Source organism: Triticum urartu, chromosome 5A (genome assembly GCF_056163025.1).
Source record: "Triticum urartu cultivar PI428250 chromosome 5A, HENAU_Tu73, whole genome shotgun sequence".
In the NCBI taxonomy this organism is placed as follows: Eukaryota; Viridiplantae; Streptophyta; class Magnoliopsida; order Poales; family Poaceae; genus Triticum; species Triticum urartu.
The window spans coordinates 71,921,672-71,939,619 of NC_141877.1; the positions used below are offsets into that span (position 1 = coordinate 71,921,672).

The following is a 17,948-nucleotide window of genomic DNA, read 5'->3' on the forward strand; positions in this document are numbered from 1 at the left end:
CAACTCTCCCTAGCCGCGTGACTAACGAGCTCCGAGCTAAAACATATCGCAAATGTCAAAAATATGATGACAGGCTTAATATATATCACGCACGTACAAAAATAATTAAAAAGGGAATGCAACACGAGGACTTCCCAGGAGGTCACCCATCCTAGTACTACTCTCGCCCAAGCACGCTTAACTTCGGAGTTCTGATGGGATCCGGTGCTTTAGTGCTGGTATGATCGCATCCGACATGTTACCCCCGACTTCATCCCTTATGCTTCCCACTCCCACGTCCGCTACAAAGACGGCTATACATTCTTACTACCATTACAACCGTCGCCTACTAATGGATAATGCCCTATACTACTTACTCTCTCGCTCAACTACGAAGACGAGTTTATCACGATTTCCACCCCTCCCTCTATACCGCAGCAACACGTATTTTACACCGCTTTCACAACGCGCTTTTCGCGCCCCAACTCTCCCTAGCCGCGTGACTAACGAGCTCCGAGCTAAAACATATTGGAAATGTCAAAAATATGATGACAGGCTTAATATATATCACGCACGTGCGTTCTGTTCCTCACGTACGTACAAAAATAATTAAAAAGGGAATGCAACACGAGGACTTCCCAGGAGGTCACCCATCCTAGTACTACTCTCGCCCAAGCACGCTTAACTTCGGAGTTCTGATGGGATCCGGTGCTTTAGTGCTGGTATGATCGCATCGCACATGTTACCCCCGGCTTCATCCCTTATGCTTCCCACTACCACGTCCGCTGCAAAGACGGCTATACATTCTTACTACCATTACAACCGTCGCCTACTAATGGATAATGCCCTATACTACTTACTCTCTCGCTCAACTACGAAGACGAGTTTATCACGATTTCCACCCCTCCCTCTATACCGCAGCAACACGTATTTTACACCCCTTTCACAACGCGCTTTTCGCGCCCCAACTCTCCCTAGCCGCGTGACTAACGAGCTCCGAGCTAAAACATATCGCAAATGTCAAAAATATGATGACAGGCTTAATATATATCACGCACGTGCGTTCTGTTCCTCACGTACGTACAAAAATAATTAAAAAGGGAATGCAACACGAGGACTTCCCAGGAGGTCACCCATCCTAGTACTACTCTCGCCCAAGCACGCTTAACTTCGGAGTTCTGATGGGATCCGGTGCTTTAGTGCTGGTATGATCGCATCCGACATGTTACCCCCGGCTTCATCCCTTATGCTTCCCACTCCCACGTCCGCTGCAAAGACGGTTATACATTCTTACTACCATTACAACCGTCGCCTACTAATGGATAATGCCCTATACTACTTACTCTCTCGCTCAACTACGAAGACGAGTTTACCACGATTTCCACCCCTCCCTCTATACCGCAGCAACACGTATTTTACACCCCTTTCACAACGCGCTTTTCGCGCCCCAACTCTCCCTAGCCGCGTGACTAACGAGCTCCGAGCTAAAACATATCGCAAATGTCAAAAATATGATGACAGGCTTAATATATATCACGCACGTGCGTTCTGTTCCTCACGTACGTACAAAAATAATTAAAAAGGGAATGCAACACGAGGACTTCCCAGGAGGTCACCCATCCTAGTACTACTCTCGCCCAAGCACGCTTAACTTCGGAGTTCTGATGGGATCCGATGCTTTAGTGCTGGTATGATCGCATCCGACATGTTACCTCCGGCTTCATCCCTTATGCTTCCCACTCCCACGTCCGCTACAAAGACGGCTATACATTCTTACTACCATTACAACCGTCGCCTACTAATGGATAATGCCCTATACTACTTACTCTCTCGCTCAACTACGAAGACGAGTTTACCACGATTTCCACCCCTCCCTCTATACCGCAGCAACACGTATTTTACACCCCTTTCACAACGCGCTTTTCGCGCCCCAACTCTCCCTAGCCGCGTGACTAACGAGCTCCGAGCTAAAACATATCGCAAATGTCAAAAATATGATGACAGGCTTAATATATATCACGCACGTGCGTTCTGTTCCTCACGTACGTACAAAAATAATTAAAAAGGGAATGCAACACGAGGACTTCCCAGGAGGTCACCCATCCTAGTACTACTCTCGCCCAAGCACGCTTAACTTCGGAGTTCTGATGGGATCCGATGCTTTAGTGCTGGTATGATCGCATCCGACATGTTACCCCCGGCTTCATCCCTTATGCTTCCCACTCCCACGTCCGCTACAAAGACGGCTATACATTCTTACTACCATTACAACCGTCGCCTACTAATGGATAATGCCCTATACTACTTACTCTCTCGCTCAACTACGAAGACGAGTTTACCACGATTTCCACCCCTCCCTCTATACCGCAGCAACACGTATTTTACACCCCTTTCACAACGCGCTTTTCGCGCCCCAACTCTCCCTAGCCGCGTGACTAACGAGCTCCGAGCTAAAACATATCGCAAATGTCAAAAATATGATGACAGGCTTAATATATATCACGCACGTGCGTTCTGTTCCTCACGTACGTACAAAAATAATTAAAAAGGGAATGCAACACGAGGACTTCCCAGGAGGTCACCCATCCTAGTACTACTCTCGCCCAAGCACGCTTAACTTCGGAGTTCTGATGGGATCCGGTGCTTTAGTGCTGGTATGATCGCATCCGACATGTTACCCCCGGCTTCATCCCTTATGCTTCCCACTCCCACGTCCGCTGCAAAGACGGCTATACATTCTTACTACCATTACAACCGTCGCCTACTAATGGATAATGCCCTATACTACTTACTCTCTCGCTCAACTACGAAGACGAGTTTACCATGATTTCCACCCCTCCCTCTATACCGCAGCAACACGTATTTTACACCCCTTTCACAACGCGCTTTTCGCGCCCCAACTCTCCCTAGCCGCGTGACTAACGAGCTCCGAGCTAAAACATATCGCAAATGTCAAAAATATGATGACAGGCTTAATATATATCACGCACGTGCGTTCTGTTCCTCACGTACGTACAAAAATAATTAAAAAGGGAATGCAACACGAGGACTTCCCAGGAGGTCACCCATCCTAGTACTACTCTCGCCCAAGCACGCTTAACTTCGGAGTTCTGATGGGATCCGGTGCTTTAGTGCTGGTATGATCGCATCGCACATGTTACCCCCGGCTTCATCCCTTATGCTTCCCACTACCACGTCCGCTGCAAAGACGGCTATACATTCTTACTACCATTACAACCGTCGCCTACTAATGGATAATGCCCTATACTACTTACTCTCTCGCTCAACTACGAAGACGAGTTTACCACGATTTCCACCCCTCCCTCTATACCGCAGCAACACGTATTTTACACCCCTTTCACAACGCGCTTTTCGCGCCCCAACTCTCCCTAGCCGCGTGACTAACGAGCTCCGAGCTAAAACATATCGCAAATGTCAAAAATATGATGACAGGCTTAATATATATCACGCACGTGCGTTCTGTTCCTCACGTACGTACAAAAATAATTAAAAAGGGAATGCAACACGAGGACTTCCCAGGAGGTCACCCATCCTAGTACTACTCTCGCCCAAGCACGCTTAACTTCGGAGTTCTGATGGGATCCGGTGCTTTAGTGCTGGTATGATCGCATCGCACATGTTGCCCCCGGCTTCATCCCTTATGCTTCCCACTCCCACGTCCGCTGCAAAGACGGCTATACATTCTTACTACCATTACAACCGTCGCCTACTAATGGATAATGCCCTATACTACTTACTCTCTCGCTCAACTACGAAGACGAGTTTACCACGATTTCCACCCCTCCCTCTATACCGCAGCAACACGTATTTTACACCCCTTTCACAACGCGCTTTTCGCGCCCCAACTCTCCCTAGCCGCGTGACTAACGAGCTCCGAGCTAAAACATATCGCAAATGTCAAAAATATGATGACAGGCTTAATATATATCACGCACGTGCGTTCTGTTCCTCACGTACGTACAAAAATAATTAAAAAGGGAATGCAACACGAGGACTTCCCAGGAGGTCACCCATCCTAGTACTACTCTCGCCCAAGCACGCTTAACTTCGGAGTTCTGATGGGATCCGGTGCTTTAGTGCTGGTATGATCGCATCGCACATGTTACCCCCGGCTTCATCCCTTATGCTTCCCACTCCCACGTCCGCTGCAAAGACGGCTATACATTCTTACTACCATTACAACCGTCGCCTACTAATGGATAATGCCCTATACTACTTACTCTCTCGCTCAACTACGAAGACGAGTTTACCACGATTTCCATCCCTCCCTGTATACCGCAGCAACACGTATTTCACCCCTTCAACAACGCGCGTTCGCGCCCCAACGCTCCCTACCCGGTGAACTAACAGCGCCGAGCTAAAACATGATCCGGCAAATGGTTCAAATATATGATGACAGCTTATATATATCACGCACGTGCGTTCGGATCCTCACGGACGGTACCAAAAATATTAAAGTGAATGCAACAACCAAAAATATTAGAGATGCAACACGAGGACGTCCCTACTCTCGCCCAAGCACGCTTAACTTCGGAGTTCTGATGGGATCCGGTGCTTTAGTGCTGGTATGATCGCATCCCACATGTTGCCCCCGGCTTCATCCCTTATGCTTCCCACTCCCACGTCCGCTGCAAAGACGGCTATACATTCTTACTACCATTACAACCGTCGCCTACTAATGGATAATGCCCTATACTACTTACTCTCTCGCTCAACTACGAAGACGAGTTTACCACGATTTCCACCCCTCCCTCTATACCGCAGCAACACGTATTTTACACCCCTTTCACAACGCGCTTTTCGCGCCCCAACTCTCCCTAGCCGCGTGACTAACGAGCTCCGAGCTAAAACATATCGCAAATGTCAAAAATATGATGACAGGCTTAATATATATCACGCACGTGCGTTCTGTTCCTCACGTACGTACAAAAATAATTAAAAAGGGAATGCAACACGAGGACTTCCCAGGAGGTCACCCATCCTAGTACTACTCTCGCCCAAGCACGCTTAACTTTGGAGTTCTGATGGGATCCGGTGCTTTAGTGCTGGTATGATCGCATCCCACATGTTGCCCCCGGCTTCATCCCTTATGCTTCCCACTCCCACGTCCGCTGCAAAGACGGCTATACATTCTTACTACCATTACAACCGTCGCCTACTAATGGATAATGCCCTATACTACTTACTCTCTCGCTCAACTACGAAGACGAGTTTACCACGATTTCCACCCCTCCCTCTATACCGCAGCAACACGTATTTTACACCCCTTTCACAACGCGCTTTTCGCGCCCCAACTCTCCCTAGCCGCGTGACTAACGAGCTCCGAGCTAAAACATATCGCAAATGTCAAAAATATGATGACAGGCTTAATATATATCACGCACGTGCGTTCTGTTCCTCACGTACGTACAAAAATAATTAAAAAGGGAATGCAACACGAGGACTTCCCAGGAGGTCACCCATCCTAGTACTACTCTCGCCCAAGCACGCTTAACTTCGGAGTTCTGATGGGATCCGGTGCTTTAGTGCTGGTATGATCGCATCGCACATGTTACCCCCGGCTTCATCCCTTATGCTTCCCACTCCCACGTCCGCTGCAAAGACGGCTATACATTCTTAGTACCATTACAACCGTCGCCTACTAATGGATAATGCCCTATACTACTTACTCTCTCGCTCAACTACGAAGACGAGTTTACCACGATTTCCACCCCTCCCTCTATACCGCAGCAACACGTATTTTACACCCCTTTCACAACGCGCTTTTCGCGCCCCAACTCTCCCTAGCCGCGTGACTAACGAGCTCCGAGCTAAAACATATCGCAAATGTCAAAAATATGATGACAGGCTTAATATATATCACGCACGTGCGTTCTGTTCCTCACGTACGTACAAAAATAATTAAAAAGGGAATGCAACACGAGGACTTCCCAGGAGGTCACCCATCCTAATACTACTCTCGCCCAAGCACGCTTAACTTCGGAGTTCTGATGGGATCCGATGCTTTAGTGCTGGTATGATCGCATCCGAGATGTTACCTCCGGCTTCATCCCTTATGCTTCCCACTCCCACGTCCGCTACAAAGACGGCTATACATTCTTACTACCATTACAACCGTCGCCTACTAATGGATAATGCCCTATACTACTTACTCTCTCGCTCAACTACGAAGACGAGTTTACCACGATTTCCACCCCTCCCTCTATACCGCAGCAACACGTATTTTACACCCCTTTCACAACGCGCTTTTCGCGCCCCAACTCTCCCTAGCCGCGTGACTAACGAGCTCCGAGCTAAAACATATCGCAAATGTCAAAAATATGATGACAGGCTTAATATATATCACGCACGTGCGTTCTGTTCCTCACGTACGTACAAAAATAATTAAAAAGGGAATGCAACACGAGGACTTCCCAGGAGGTCACCCATCCTAGTACTACTCTCGCCCAAGCACGCTTAACTTCGGAGTTCTGATGGGATCCGGTGCTTTAGTGCTGGTATGATCGCATCCCACATGTTGCCCCCGGCTTCATCCCTTATGCTTCCCACTCCCACGTTCGCTGCAAAGACGGCTATACATTCTTACTACCATTACAACCGTCGCCTACTAATGGATAATGCCCTATACTACTTACTCTCTCGCTCAACTACGAAGACGAGTTTACCACGATTTCCACCCCTCCCTGTATACAGCAGCAACACGTATTTTACACCCCTTTCACAACGCGCTTTTCGCGCCCCAACTCTCCCTAGCCGCGTGACTAACGAGCTCCGAGCTAAAACATATCGCAAATGTCAAAAATATGATGACAGGCTTAATATATATCACGCACGTGCGTTCTGTTCCTCACGTACGTACAAAAATAATTAAAAAGGGAATGCAACACGAGGACTTCCCAGGAGGACACCCATCCTAGTACTACTCTCGCCCAAGCACGCTTAACTTCGGAGTTCTGATGGGATCCGGTGCTTTAGTGCTGGTATGATCGCATCCCACATGTTGCCCCCGGCTTCATCCCTTATGCTTCCCACTCCCACGTCCGCTGCAAAGACGGCTATACATTCTTACTACCATTACAACCGTCGCCTACTAATGGATAATGCCCTATACTACTTACTCTCTCGCTCAACTACGAAGACGAGTTTACCACGATTTCCACCCCTCCCTCTATACCGCAGCAACACGTATTTTACACCCCTTTCACAACGCGCTTTTCGCGCCCCAACTCTCCCTAGCCGCGTGACTAACGAGCTCCGAGCTAAAACATATCGCAAATGTCAAAAATATGATGACAGGCTTAATATATATCACGCACGTGCGTTCTGTTCCTCACGTACGTACAAAAATAATTAAAAAGGGAATGCAACACGAGGACTTCCCAGGAGGTCACCCATCCTAGTACTACTCTCGCCCAAGCACGCTTAACTTCGGAGTTCTGATGGGATCCGGTGCTTTAGTGCTGGTATGATCGCATCCCACATGTTGCCCCCGGCTTCATCCCTTATGCTTCCCACTCCCACGTCCGCTGCAAAGACGGCTATACATTCTTACTACCATTACAACCGTCGCCTACTAATGGATAATGCCCTATACTACTTACTCTCTCGCTCAACTACGAAGACGAGTTTACCACGATTTCCACCCCTCCCTCTATACCGCAGCAACACGCATTTTACACCCCTTTCAAAACGCGCTTTTCGCGCCCCAACTCTCCCTAGCCGCGTGACTAACGAGCTCCGAGCTAAAACATATCGCAAATGTCAAAAATATGATGACAGGCTTAATATATATCACGCACGTACAAAAATAATTAAAAAGGGAATGCAACACGAGGACTTCCCAGGAGGTCACCCATCCTAGTACTACTCTCGCCCAAGCACGCTTAACTTCGGAGTTCTGATGGGATCCGGTGCTTTAGTGCTGGTATGATCGCATCAGACATGTTACCCCCGGCTTCATCCCTTATGCTTCCCACTCCCACGTCTGCTACAAAGACGGCTATACATTCTTACTACCATTACAACCGTCGCCTACTAATGGATAATGCCCTATACTACTTACTCTCTCGCTCAACTACGAAGACGAGTTACCACGATTTCCACCCCTCCCTCTATACCGCAGCAACATGTATTTTACACCCCTTTCACAACGCGCTTTTCGCGCCCCAACTCTCCCTAGCCGCGTGACTAACGAGCTCCGAGCTAAAACATATCGCAAATGTCAAAAATATGATGACAGGCTTAATATATATCACGCACGTGCGTTCTGTTCCTCACGTACGTACAAAAATAATTAAAAAGGGAATGCAACACGAGGACTTCCCAGGAGGTCACCCATCCTAGTACTACTCTCGCCCAAGCACGCTTAACTTCGGAGTTCTGATGGGATCCGATGCTTTAGTGCTGGTATGATCGCATCCGACATGTTACCTCCGGCTTCATCCCTTATGCTTCCCACTCCCACGTCCGCTGCAAAGACGGCTATACATTCTTACTACCATTACAACCGTCGCCTACTAATGGATAATGCCCTATACTACTTACTCTCTCGCTCAACTACGAAGACGAGTTTACCACGATTTCCACCCCTCCCTCTATACCGCAGCAACACGTATTTTACACCCCTTTCACAACGCGCTTTTCGCGCCCCAACTCTCCCTAGCCGCGTGACTAACGAGCTCCGAGCTAAAACATATCGCAAATGTCAAAAATATGATGACAGGCTTAATATATATCACGCACGTGCGTTCTGTTCCTCACGTACGTACAAAAATAATTAAAAAGGGAATGCAACACGAGGACTTCCCAGGAGGTCACCCATCCTAGTACTACTCTCGCCCAAGCACGCTTAACTTCGGAGTTCTGATGGGATCCGGTGCTTTAGTGCTGGTATGATCGCATCCGACATGTTACCCCCGGCTTCATCCCTTATGCTTCCCACTCCCACGTCCGCTACAAAGACGGCTATACATTCTTACTACCATTACAACCGTCGCCTACTAATGGATAATGCCCTATACTACTTACTCTCTCGCTCAACTACGAAGACGAGTTTACCACGATTTCCACCCCTCCCTCTATACCGCAGCAACACGTATTTTACACCCCTTTCACAACGCGCTTTTCGCGCCCCAACTCTCCCTAGCCGCGTGACTAACGAGCTCCGAGCTAAAACATATCGCAAATGTCAAAAATATGATGACAGGCTTAATATATATCACGCACGTGCGTTCTGTTCCTCACGTACGTACAAAAATAATTAAAAAGGGAATGCAACACGAGGACTTCCCAGGAGGTCACCCATCCTAGTACTACTCTCGCCCAAGCACGCTTAACTTCGGAGTTCTGATGGGATCCGGTGCTTTAGTGCTGGTATGATCGCATCCGACATGTTACCCCCGGCTTCATCCCTTATGCTTCCCACTCCCACGTCCGCTGCAAAGACGGCTATACATTCTTACTACCATTACAACCGTCGCCTACTAATGGATAATGCCCTATACTACTTACTCTCTCGCTCAACTACGAAGACGAGTTTACCACGATTTCCACCCCTCCCTCTATACCGCAGCAACACGTATTTTACACCCCTTTCACAACGCGCTTTTCGCGCCCCAACTCTCCCTAGCCGCGTGACTAACGAGCTCCGAGCTAAAACATATCGCAAATGTCAAAAATATGATGACAGGCTTAATATATATCACGCACGTGCGTTCTGTTCCTCACGTACGTACAAAAATAATTAAAAAGGGAATGCAACACGAGGACTTCCCAGGAGGTCACCCATCCTAGTACTACTCTCGCCCAAGCACGCTTAACTTCGGAGTTCTGATGGGATCCGGTGCTTTAGTGCTGGTATGATCGCATCGCACATGTTACCCCCGGCTTCATCCCTTATGCTTCCCACTACCACGTCCGCTGCAAAGACGGCTATACATTCTTACTACCATTACAACCGTCGCCTACTAATGGATAATGCCCTATACTACTTACTCTCTCGCTCAACTACGAAGACGAGTTTACCACGATTTCCACCCCTCCCTCTATACCGCAGCAACACGTATTTTACACCCCTTTCACAACGCGCTTTTCGCACCCCAACTCTCCCTAGCCGCGTGACTAACGAGCTCCGAGCTAAAACATATCGCAAATGTCAAAAATATGATGACAGGCTTAATATATATCACGCACGTGCGTTCTGTTCCTCACGTACGTACAAAAATAATTAAAAAGGGAATGCAACACGAGGACTTCCCAGGAGGTCACCCATCCTAGTACTACTCTCGCCCAAGCACGCTTAACTTCGGAGTTCTGATGGGATCCGGTGCTTTAGTGCTGGTATGATCGCATCCGACATGTTACCCCCGGCTTCATCCCCTATGCTTCCCACTCCCACGTCCGCTGCAAAGACGGCTATACATTCTTACTACCATTACAACCGTCGCCTACTAATGGATAATGCCCTATACTACTTACTCTCTCGCTCAACTACGAAGATGAGTTTACCACGATTTCCACCCCTCCCTCTATACCGCAGCAACACGTATTTTACACCCCTTTCACAACGCGCTTTTCGCGCCCCAACTCTCCCTAGCCGCGTGACTAACGAGCTCCGAGCTAAAACATATCGCAAATGTCAAAAATATGATGACAGGCTTAATATATATCACGCACGTGCGTTCTGTTCCTCACTTACGTACAAAAATAATTAAAAAGGGAATGCAACACGAGGACTTCCCAGGAGGTCACCCATCCTAGTACTACTCTCGCCCAAGCACGCTTAACTTCGGAGTTCTGATGGGATCCGGTGCTTTAGTGCTGGTATGATCGCATCGCACATGTTACCCCCGGCTTCATCCCTTATGCTTCCCACTCCCACGTCCGCTGCAAAGACGGCTATACATTCTTACTACCATTACAACCGTCGCCTACTAATGGATAATGCCCTATACTGCTTACTTTCTCGCTCAACTACGAAGATGAGTTTACCACGATTTCCATCCCTCCCTCTATACCGCAGCAACACGTATTTTACACCCCTTTCACAACGCGCTTTTCGCGCCCCAACTCTCCCTAGCCGCGTGACTAACGAGCTCCGAGCTAAAACATATCGCAAATGTCAAAAATATGATGACAGGCTTAATATATATCACGCACGTGCGTTCTGTTCCTCACGTACGTACAAAAATAATTAAAAAGGGAATGCAACACGAGGACTTCCCAGGAGGTCACCCATCCTAGTACTACTCTCGCCCAAGCACGCTTAACTTCGGAGTTCTGATGGGATCCGGTGCTTTAGTGCTGGTATGATCGCATCGCACATGTTACCCCCGGCTTCATCCCTTATGCTTCCCACTCCCACGTCCGCTGCAAAGACGGCTATACATTCTTACTACCATTACAACCGTCGCCTACTAATGGATAATGCCCTATACTGCTTACTTTCTCGCTCAACTACGAAGACGAGTTTACCACGATTTCCATCCCTCCCTCTATACCGCAGCAACACGTATTTTACACCCCTTTCACAACGCGCTTTTCGCGCCCCAACTCTCCCTAGCCGCGTGACTAACGAGCTCCGAGCTAAAACATATCGCAAATGTCAAAAATATGATGACAGGCTTAATATATATCACGCACGTGCGTTCTGTTCCTCACGTACGTACAAAAATAATTAAAAAGGGAATGCAACATGAGGGCTTCCCAGGAGGTCACCCATCCTAGTACTACTCTCGCCCAAGCACGCTTAACTTCGGAGTTCTGATGGGATCCGGTGCTTTAGTGCTGGTATGATCGCATCCGACATGTTACCCCCGGCTTCATCCCTTATGCTTCCCACTCCCACGTCCGCTGCAAAGACGGCTATACATTCTTACTACCATTACAACCGTCGCCTACTAATGGATAATGCCCTATACTACTTACTCTCTCGCTCAACTACGAAGACGAGTTTACCACGATTTCCACCCCTCCCTCTATACCGCAGCAACACGTATTTTACACCCCTTTCACAACGCGCTTTTCGCGCCCCAACTCTCCCTAGCCGCGTGACTAACGAGCTCCGAGCTAAAACATATCGCAAATGTCAAAAATATGATGACAGGCTTAATATATATCACGCACGTGCGTTCTGTTCCTCACGTACGTACAAAAATAATTAAAAAGGGAATGCAACACGAGGACTTCCCAGGAGGTCACCCATCCTAGTACTACTCTCGCCCAAGCACGCTTAACTTCGGAGTTCTGATGGGATCCGGTGCTTTAGTGCTGGTATGATCGCATCGCACATGTTGCCCCCGGCTTCATCCCTTATGCTTCCCACTCCCACGTCCGCTGCAAAGACGGCTATACATTCTTACTACCATTACAACCGTCGCCTACTAATGGATAATGCCCTATACTACTTACTCTCTCGCTCAACTACGAAGACGAGTTTACCACGATTTCCACCCCTCCCTCTATACCGCAGCAACACGTATTTTACACCCCTTTCACAACGCGCTTTTCGCGCCCCAACTCTCCCTAGCCGCGTGACTAACGAGCTCCGAGCTAAAACATATCGCAAATGTCAAAAATATGATGACAGGCTTAATATATATCACGCACGTGCGTTCTGTTCCTCACGTACGTACAAAAATAATTAAAAAGGGAATGCAACACGAGGACTTCCCAGGAGGTCACCCATCCTAGTACTACTCTCGCCCAAGCACGCTTAACTTCGGAGTTCTGATGGGATCCGGTGCTTTAGTGCTGGTATGATCGCATCGCACATGTTACCCCCGGCTTCATCCCTTATGCTTCCCACTACCACGTCCGCTGCAAAGACGGCTATACATTCTTACTACCATTACAACCGTCGCCTACTAATGGATAATGCCCTATACTACTTACTCTCTCGCTCAACTACGAAGACGAGTTTACCACGATTTCCACCCCTCCCTCTATACCGCAGCAACACGTATTTTACACCCCTTTCACAACGCGCTTTTCGCGCCCCAACTCTCCCTAGCCGCGTGACTAACGAGCTCCGAGCTAAAACATATCGCAAATGTCAAAAATATGATGACAGGCTTAATATATATCACGCACGTGCGTTCTGTTCCTCACGTACGTACAAAAATAATTAAAAAGGGAATGCAACACGAGGACTTCCCAGGAGGTCACCCATCCTAGTACTACTCTCGCCCAAGCACGCTTAACTTCGGAGTTCTGATGGGATCCGGTGCTTTAGTGCTGGTATGATCGCATCCGACATGTTACCCCCGGCTTCATCCCCTATGCTTCCCACTCCCACGTCCGCTGCAAAGACGGCTATACATTCTTACTACCATTACAACCGTCGCCTACTAATGGATAATGCCCTATACTACTTACTCTCTCGCTCAACTACGAAGACGAGTTTACCACGATTTCCACCCCTCCCTCTATACCGCAGCAACACGTATTTTACACCCCTTTCACAACGCGCTTTTCGCGCCCCAACTCTCCCTAGCCGCGTGACTAACGAGCTCCGAGCTAAAACATATCGCAAATGTCAAAAATATGATGACAGGCTTAATATATATCACGCACGTGCGTTCTGTTCCTCACGTACGTACAAAAATAATTAAAAAGGGAATGCAACACGAGGACTTCCCAGGAGGTCACCCATCCTAGTACTACTCTCGCCCAAGCACGCTTAACTTCGGAGTTCTGATGGGATCCGGTGCTTTAGTGCTGGTATGATCGCATCGCACATGTTACCCCCGGCTTCATCCCTTATGCTTCCCACTCCCACGTCCGCTGCAAAGACGGCTATACATTCTTACTACCATTACAACCGTCGCCTACTAATGGATAATGCCCTATACTGCTTACTTTCTCGCTCAACTACGAAGACGAGTTTACCACGATTTCCATCCCTCCCTCTATACCGCAGCAACACGTATTTTACACCCCTTTCACAACGCGCTTTTCGCGCCCCAACTCTCCCTAGCCGCGTGACTAACGAGCTCCGAGCTAAAACATATCGCAAATGTCAAAAATATGATGACAGGCTTAATATATATCACGCACGTGCGTTCTGTTCCTCACGTACGTACAAAAATAATTAAAAAGGGAATGCAACATGAGGGCTTCCCAGGAGGTCACCCATCCTAGTACTACTCTCGCCCAAGCACGCTTAACTTCGGAGTTCTGATGGGATCCGGTGCTTTAGTGCTGGTATGATCGCATCCGACATGTTACCCCCGGCTTCATCCCTTATGCTTCCCACTGCCACGTCCGCTGCAAAGACGGCTATACATTCTTACTACCATTACAACCGTCGCCTACTAATGGATAATGCCCTATACTACTTACTCTCTCGCTCAACTACGAAGACGAGTTTACCACGATTTCCACCCCTCCCTCTATACCGCAGCAACACGTATTTTACACCCCTTTCACAACGCGCTTTTCGCGCCCCAACTCTCCCTAGCCGCGTGACTAACGAGCTCCGAGCTAAAACATATCGCAAATGTCAAAAATATGATGACAGGCTTAATATATATCACGCACGTGCGTTCTGTTCCTCACGTACGTACAAAAATAATTAAAAAGGGAATGCAACACGAGGACTTCCCAAGGAGGTCACCCATCCTAGTACTACTCTCGCCCAAGCACGCTTAACTTCGGAGTTCTGATGGGATCCGGTGCTTTAGTGCTGGTATGATCGCATCGCACATGTTGCCCCCGGCTTCATCCCTTATGCTTCCCACTCCCACGTCCGCTGCAAAGACGGCTATACATTCTTACTACCATTACAACCGTCGCCTACTAATGGATAATGCCCTATACTACTTACTCTCTCGCTCAACTACGAAGACGAGTTTACCACGATTTCCACCCCTCCCTCTATACCGCAGCAACACGTATTTTACACCCCTTTCACAACGCGCTTTTCGCGCCCCAACTCTCCCTAGCCGCGTGACTAACGAGCTCCGAGCTAAAACATATCGCAAATGTCAAAAATATGATGACAGGCTTAATATATATCACGCACGTGCGTTCTGTTCCTCACGTACGTACAAAAATAATTAAAAAGGGAATGCAACACGAGGACTTCCCAGGAGGTCACCCATCCTAGTACTACTCTCGCCCAAGCACGCTTAACTTCGGAGTTCTGATGGGATCCGGTGCTTTAGTGCTGGTATGATCGCATCCGACATGTTACCCCCGGCTTCATCCCTTATGCTTCCCACTCCCACGTCCGCTGCAAAGACGGCTATACATTCTTACTACCATTACAACCGTCGCCTACTAATGGATAATGCCCTATACTGCTTACTTTCTCGCTCAACTACGAAGACGAGTTTACCACGATTTCCATCCCTCCCTCTATACCGCAGCAACACGTATTTTACACCCCTTTCACAACGCGCTTTTCGCGCCCCAACTCTCCCTAGCCGCGTGACTAACGAGCTCCGAGCTAAAACATATCGCAAATGTCAAAAATATGATGACAGGCTTAATATATATCACGCACGTGCGTTCTGTTCCTCACGTACGTACAAAAATAATTAAAAAGGGAATGCAACATGAGGGCTTCCCAGGAGGTCACCCATCCTAGTACTACTCTCGCCCAAGCACGCTTAACTTCGGAGTTCTGATGGGATCCGGTGCTTTAGTGCTGGTATGATCGCATCCGACATGTTACCCCCGGCTTCATCCCTTATGCTTCCCACTGCCACGTCCGCTGCAAAGACGGCTATACATTCTTACTACCATTACAACCGTCGCCTACTAATGGATAATGCCCTATACTACTTACTCTCTCGCTCAACTACGAAGACGAGTTTACCACGATTTCCACCCCTCCCTCTATACCGCAGCAACACGTATTTTACACCCCTTTCACAACGCGCTTTTCGCGCCCCAACTCTCCCTAGCCGCGTGACTAACGAGCTCCGAGCTAAAACATATCGCAAATGTCAAAAATATGATGACAGGCTTAATATATATCACGCACGTGCGTTCTGTTCCTCACGTACGTACAAAAATAATTAAAAAGGGAATGCAACACGAGGACTTCCCAAGGAGGTCACCCATCCTAGTACTACTCTCGCCCAAGCACGCTTAACTTCGGAGTTCTGATGGGATCCGGTGCTTTAGTGCTGGTATGATCGCATCGCACATGTTGCCCCCGGCTTCATCCCTTATGCTTCCCACTCCCACGTCCGCTGCAAAGACGGCTATACATTCTTACTACCATTACAACCGTCGCCTACTAATGGATAATGCCCTATACTACTTACTCTCTCGCTCAACTACGAAGACGAGTTTACCACGATTTCCACCCCTCCCTCTATACCGCAGCAACACGTATTTTACACCCCTTTCACAACGCGCTTTTCGCGCCCCAACTCTCCCTAGCCGCGTGACTAACGAGCTCCGAGCTAAAACATATCGCAAATGTCAAAAATATGATGACAGGCTTAATATATATCACGCACGTGCGTTCTGTTCCTCACGTACGTACAAAAATAATTAAAAAGGGAATGCAACACGAGGACTTCCCAGGAGGTCACCCATCCTAGTACTACTCTCGCCCAAGCACGCTTAACTTCGGAGTTCTGATGGGATCCGGTGCTTTAGTGCTGGTATGATCGCATCCCACATGTTGCCCCCGGCTTCATCCCTTATGCTTCCCACTCCCACGTCCGCTGCAAAGACGGCTATACATTCTTACTACCATTACAACCGTCGCCTACTAATGGATAATGCCCTATACTACTTACTCTCTCGCTCAACTACGAAGACGAGTTTACCACGATTTCCACCCCTCCCTGTATACCGCAGCAACACGTATTTTACACCCCTTTCACAACGCGCTTTTCGCGCCCCAACTCTCCCTAGCCGCGTGACTAACGAGCTCCGAGCTAAAACATATCGCAAATGTCAAAAATATGATGACAGGCTTAATATATATCACGCACGTGCGTTCTGTTCCTCACGTACGTACAAAAATAATTAAAAAGGGAATGCAACACGAGGACTTCCCAGGAGGTCACCCATCCTAGTACTACTCTCGCCCAAGCACGCTTAACTTTGGAGTTCTCATGGGATCCGGTGCTTTAGTGCTGGTATGATCGCATCCCACATGTTGCCCCCGGCTTCATCCCTTATGCTTCCCACTCCCACGTCCGCTGCAAAGACGGCTATACATTCTTACTACCATTACAACCGTCGCCTACTAATGGATAATGCCCTATACTACTTACTCTCTCGCTCAACTACGAAGACGAGTTTACCACGATTTCCACCCCTCCCTCTATACCGCAGCAACACGTATTTTACACCCCTTTCACAACGCGCTTTTCGCGCCCCAACTCTCCCTAGCCGCGTGACTAACGAGCTCCGAGCTAAAACATATCGCAAATGTCAAAAATATGATGACAGGCTTAATATATATCACGCACGTGCGTTCTGTTCCTCACGTACGTACAAAAATAATTAAAAAGGGAATGCAACACGAGGACTTCCCAGGAGGTCACCCATCCTAGTACTACTCTCGCCCAAGCACGCTTAACTTCGGAGTTCTGATGGGATCCGGTGCTTTAGTGCTGGTATGATCGCATCCCACATGTTGCCCCCGGCTTCATCCCTTATGCTTCCCACTCCCACGTCCGCTGCAAAGACGGCTATACATTCTTACTACCATTACAACCGTCGCCTACTAATGGATAATGCCCTATACTACTTACTCTCTCGCTCAACTACGAAGACGAGTTTACCACGATTTCCACCCCTCCCTCTATACCGCAGCAACACGTATTTTACACCCCTTTCACAACGCGCTTTTCGCGCCCCAACTCTCCCTAGCCGCGTGACTAACGAGCTCCGAGCTAAAACATATCGCAAATGTCAAAAATATGATGACAGGCTTAATATATATCACGCACGTGCGTTCTGTTCCTCACGTACGTACA

At 48.3% G+C, this 17,948-nt stretch overlaps 36 non-coding genes and 1 pseudogene across 36 annotated transcripts; all 37 read right to left on the minus strand.

Moving 5' to 3' along the window:
* Window positions 1-113: 113 nt before the first annotated feature.
* Window positions 114-232, minus strand: LOC147969118 (5S ribosomal RNA). The gene has a single exon (XR_015607130.1). It is a non-coding gene; the product is annotated as a 5S ribosomal RNA (ribosomal RNA).
* Window positions 233-596: 364 nt separating this feature from the next.
* Window positions 597-715, minus strand: LOC147969119 (5S ribosomal RNA). The gene has a single exon (XR_015606189.1). It is a non-coding gene; the product is annotated as a 5S ribosomal RNA (ribosomal RNA).
* A 364-nt stretch (window positions 716-1,079) lies between these two features.
* LOC147969120 (5S ribosomal RNA) lies at window positions 1,080-1,198 on the minus strand. The gene has a single exon (XR_015607131.1). It is a non-coding gene; the product is annotated as a 5S ribosomal RNA (ribosomal RNA).
* Window positions 1,199-1,562: 364 nt separating this feature from the next.
* Window positions 1,563-1,681, minus strand: LOC147969121 (5S ribosomal RNA). The gene has a single exon (XR_015606125.1). It is a non-coding gene; the product is annotated as a 5S ribosomal RNA (ribosomal RNA).
* A 364-nt stretch (window positions 1,682-2,045) lies between these two features.
* Window positions 2,046-2,164, minus strand: LOC147969122 (5S ribosomal RNA). The gene has a single exon (XR_015606126.1). It is a non-coding gene; the product is annotated as a 5S ribosomal RNA (ribosomal RNA).
* A 364-nt stretch (window positions 2,165-2,528) lies between these two features.
* Window positions 2,529-2,647, minus strand: LOC147969123 (5S ribosomal RNA). Its single transcript, XR_015607132.1, has one exon. It is a non-coding gene; the product is annotated as a 5S ribosomal RNA (ribosomal RNA).
* A 364-nt stretch (window positions 2,648-3,011) lies between these two features.
* Window positions 3,012-3,130, minus strand: LOC147969124 (5S ribosomal RNA). Its single transcript, XR_015606190.1, has one exon. It is a non-coding gene; the product is annotated as a 5S ribosomal RNA (ribosomal RNA).
* Window positions 3,131-3,494: 364 nt separating this feature from the next.
* On the minus strand, window positions 3,495-3,613 carry LOC147969125 (5S ribosomal RNA). The gene has a single exon (XR_015606191.1). It is a non-coding gene; the product is annotated as a 5S ribosomal RNA (ribosomal RNA).
* A 364-nt stretch (window positions 3,614-3,977) lies between these two features.
* Window positions 3,978-4,096, minus strand: LOC147969126 (5S ribosomal RNA). Its single transcript, XR_015606192.1, has one exon. It is a non-coding gene; the product is annotated as a 5S ribosomal RNA (ribosomal RNA).
* Window positions 4,097-4,482: 386 nt separating this feature from the next.
* On the minus strand, window positions 4,483-4,579 carry LOC147969127 (5S ribosomal RNA; annotated as a pseudogene).
* Window positions 4,580-4,943: 364 nt separating this feature from the next.
* On the minus strand, window positions 4,944-5,062 carry LOC147969128 (5S ribosomal RNA). Its single transcript, XR_015606282.1, has one exon. It is a non-coding gene; the product is annotated as a 5S ribosomal RNA (ribosomal RNA).
* A 364-nt stretch (window positions 5,063-5,426) lies between these two features.
* On the minus strand, window positions 5,427-5,545 carry LOC147969129 (5S ribosomal RNA). Its single transcript, XR_015606193.1, has one exon. It is a non-coding gene; the product is annotated as a 5S ribosomal RNA (ribosomal RNA).
* Window positions 5,546-5,909: 364 nt separating this feature from the next.
* LOC147969130 (5S ribosomal RNA) lies at window positions 5,910-6,028 on the minus strand. Its single transcript, XR_015606501.1, has one exon. It is a non-coding gene; the product is annotated as a 5S ribosomal RNA (ribosomal RNA).
* Window positions 6,029-6,392: 364 nt separating this feature from the next.
* On the minus strand, window positions 6,393-6,511 carry LOC147969131 (5S ribosomal RNA). Its single transcript, XR_015607133.1, has one exon. It is a non-coding gene; the product is annotated as a 5S ribosomal RNA (ribosomal RNA).
* Window positions 6,512-6,875: 364 nt separating this feature from the next.
* Window positions 6,876-6,994, minus strand: LOC147969132 (5S ribosomal RNA). The gene has a single exon (XR_015605844.1). It is a non-coding gene; the product is annotated as a 5S ribosomal RNA (ribosomal RNA).
* A 364-nt stretch (window positions 6,995-7,358) lies between these two features.
* Window positions 7,359-7,477, minus strand: LOC147969133 (5S ribosomal RNA). Its single transcript, XR_015607135.1, has one exon. It is a non-coding gene; the product is annotated as a 5S ribosomal RNA (ribosomal RNA).
* A 342-nt stretch (window positions 7,478-7,819) lies between these two features.
* On the minus strand, window positions 7,820-7,938 carry LOC147969134 (5S ribosomal RNA). Its single transcript, XR_015605996.1, has one exon. It is a non-coding gene; the product is annotated as a 5S ribosomal RNA (ribosomal RNA).
* A 363-nt stretch (window positions 7,939-8,301) lies between these two features.
* LOC147969135 (5S ribosomal RNA) lies at window positions 8,302-8,420 on the minus strand. The gene has a single exon (XR_015606127.1). It is a non-coding gene; the product is annotated as a 5S ribosomal RNA (ribosomal RNA).
* Window positions 8,421-8,784: 364 nt separating this feature from the next.
* Window positions 8,785-8,903, minus strand: LOC147969136 (5S ribosomal RNA). The gene has a single exon (XR_015607136.1). It is a non-coding gene; the product is annotated as a 5S ribosomal RNA (ribosomal RNA).
* A 364-nt stretch (window positions 8,904-9,267) lies between these two features.
* On the minus strand, window positions 9,268-9,386 carry LOC147969137 (5S ribosomal RNA). Its single transcript, XR_015607137.1, has one exon. It is a non-coding gene; the product is annotated as a 5S ribosomal RNA (ribosomal RNA).
* A 364-nt stretch (window positions 9,387-9,750) lies between these two features.
* On the minus strand, window positions 9,751-9,869 carry LOC147969138 (5S ribosomal RNA). Its single transcript, XR_015606194.1, has one exon. It is a non-coding gene; the product is annotated as a 5S ribosomal RNA (ribosomal RNA).
* Window positions 9,870-10,233: 364 nt separating this feature from the next.
* LOC147969139 (5S ribosomal RNA) lies at window positions 10,234-10,352 on the minus strand. The gene has a single exon (XR_015607138.1). It is a non-coding gene; the product is annotated as a 5S ribosomal RNA (ribosomal RNA).
* Window positions 10,353-10,716: 364 nt separating this feature from the next.
* Window positions 10,717-10,835, minus strand: LOC147969140 (5S ribosomal RNA). The gene has a single exon (XR_015606195.1). It is a non-coding gene; the product is annotated as a 5S ribosomal RNA (ribosomal RNA).
* A 364-nt stretch (window positions 10,836-11,199) lies between these two features.
* Window positions 11,200-11,318, minus strand: LOC147969141 (5S ribosomal RNA). The gene has a single exon (XR_015606196.1). It is a non-coding gene; the product is annotated as a 5S ribosomal RNA (ribosomal RNA).
* Window positions 11,319-11,682: 364 nt separating this feature from the next.
* On the minus strand, window positions 11,683-11,801 carry LOC147969142 (5S ribosomal RNA). The gene has a single exon (XR_015606414.1). It is a non-coding gene; the product is annotated as a 5S ribosomal RNA (ribosomal RNA).
* A 364-nt stretch (window positions 11,802-12,165) lies between these two features.
* On the minus strand, window positions 12,166-12,284 carry LOC147969143 (5S ribosomal RNA). The gene has a single exon (XR_015606198.1). It is a non-coding gene; the product is annotated as a 5S ribosomal RNA (ribosomal RNA).
* A 364-nt stretch (window positions 12,285-12,648) lies between these two features.
* LOC147969144 (5S ribosomal RNA) lies at window positions 12,649-12,767 on the minus strand. Its single transcript, XR_015606199.1, has one exon. It is a non-coding gene; the product is annotated as a 5S ribosomal RNA (ribosomal RNA).
* Window positions 12,768-13,131: 364 nt separating this feature from the next.
* On the minus strand, window positions 13,132-13,250 carry LOC147969145 (5S ribosomal RNA). The gene has a single exon (XR_015607139.1). It is a non-coding gene; the product is annotated as a 5S ribosomal RNA (ribosomal RNA).
* A 364-nt stretch (window positions 13,251-13,614) lies between these two features.
* Window positions 13,615-13,733, minus strand: LOC147969146 (5S ribosomal RNA). Its single transcript, XR_015606200.1, has one exon. It is a non-coding gene; the product is annotated as a 5S ribosomal RNA (ribosomal RNA).
* A 364-nt stretch (window positions 13,734-14,097) lies between these two features.
* On the minus strand, window positions 14,098-14,216 carry LOC147969147 (5S ribosomal RNA). Its single transcript, XR_015606415.1, has one exon. It is a non-coding gene; the product is annotated as a 5S ribosomal RNA (ribosomal RNA).
* A 364-nt stretch (window positions 14,217-14,580) lies between these two features.
* LOC147969148 (5S ribosomal RNA) lies at window positions 14,581-14,700 on the minus strand. The gene has a single exon (XR_015606725.1). It is a non-coding gene; the product is annotated as a 5S ribosomal RNA (ribosomal RNA).
* A 364-nt stretch (window positions 14,701-15,064) lies between these two features.
* Window positions 15,065-15,183, minus strand: LOC147969149 (5S ribosomal RNA). The gene has a single exon (XR_015607140.1). It is a non-coding gene; the product is annotated as a 5S ribosomal RNA (ribosomal RNA).
* Window positions 15,184-15,547: 364 nt separating this feature from the next.
* On the minus strand, window positions 15,548-15,666 carry LOC147969150 (5S ribosomal RNA). Its single transcript, XR_015606418.1, has one exon. It is a non-coding gene; the product is annotated as a 5S ribosomal RNA (ribosomal RNA).
* Window positions 15,667-16,030: 364 nt separating this feature from the next.
* On the minus strand, window positions 16,031-16,150 carry LOC147969151 (5S ribosomal RNA). The gene has a single exon (XR_015606726.1). It is a non-coding gene; the product is annotated as a 5S ribosomal RNA (ribosomal RNA).
* A 364-nt stretch (window positions 16,151-16,514) lies between these two features.
* On the minus strand, window positions 16,515-16,633 carry LOC147969152 (5S ribosomal RNA). Its single transcript, XR_015607141.1, has one exon. It is a non-coding gene; the product is annotated as a 5S ribosomal RNA (ribosomal RNA).
* A 364-nt stretch (window positions 16,634-16,997) lies between these two features.
* On the minus strand, window positions 16,998-17,116 carry LOC147969153 (5S ribosomal RNA). The gene has a single exon (XR_015606540.1). It is a non-coding gene; the product is annotated as a 5S ribosomal RNA (ribosomal RNA).
* A 364-nt stretch (window positions 17,117-17,480) lies between these two features.
* On the minus strand, window positions 17,481-17,599 carry LOC147969154 (5S ribosomal RNA). The gene has a single exon (XR_015607142.1). It is a non-coding gene; the product is annotated as a 5S ribosomal RNA (ribosomal RNA).
* Window positions 17,600-17,948: the final 349 nt, after the last annotated feature.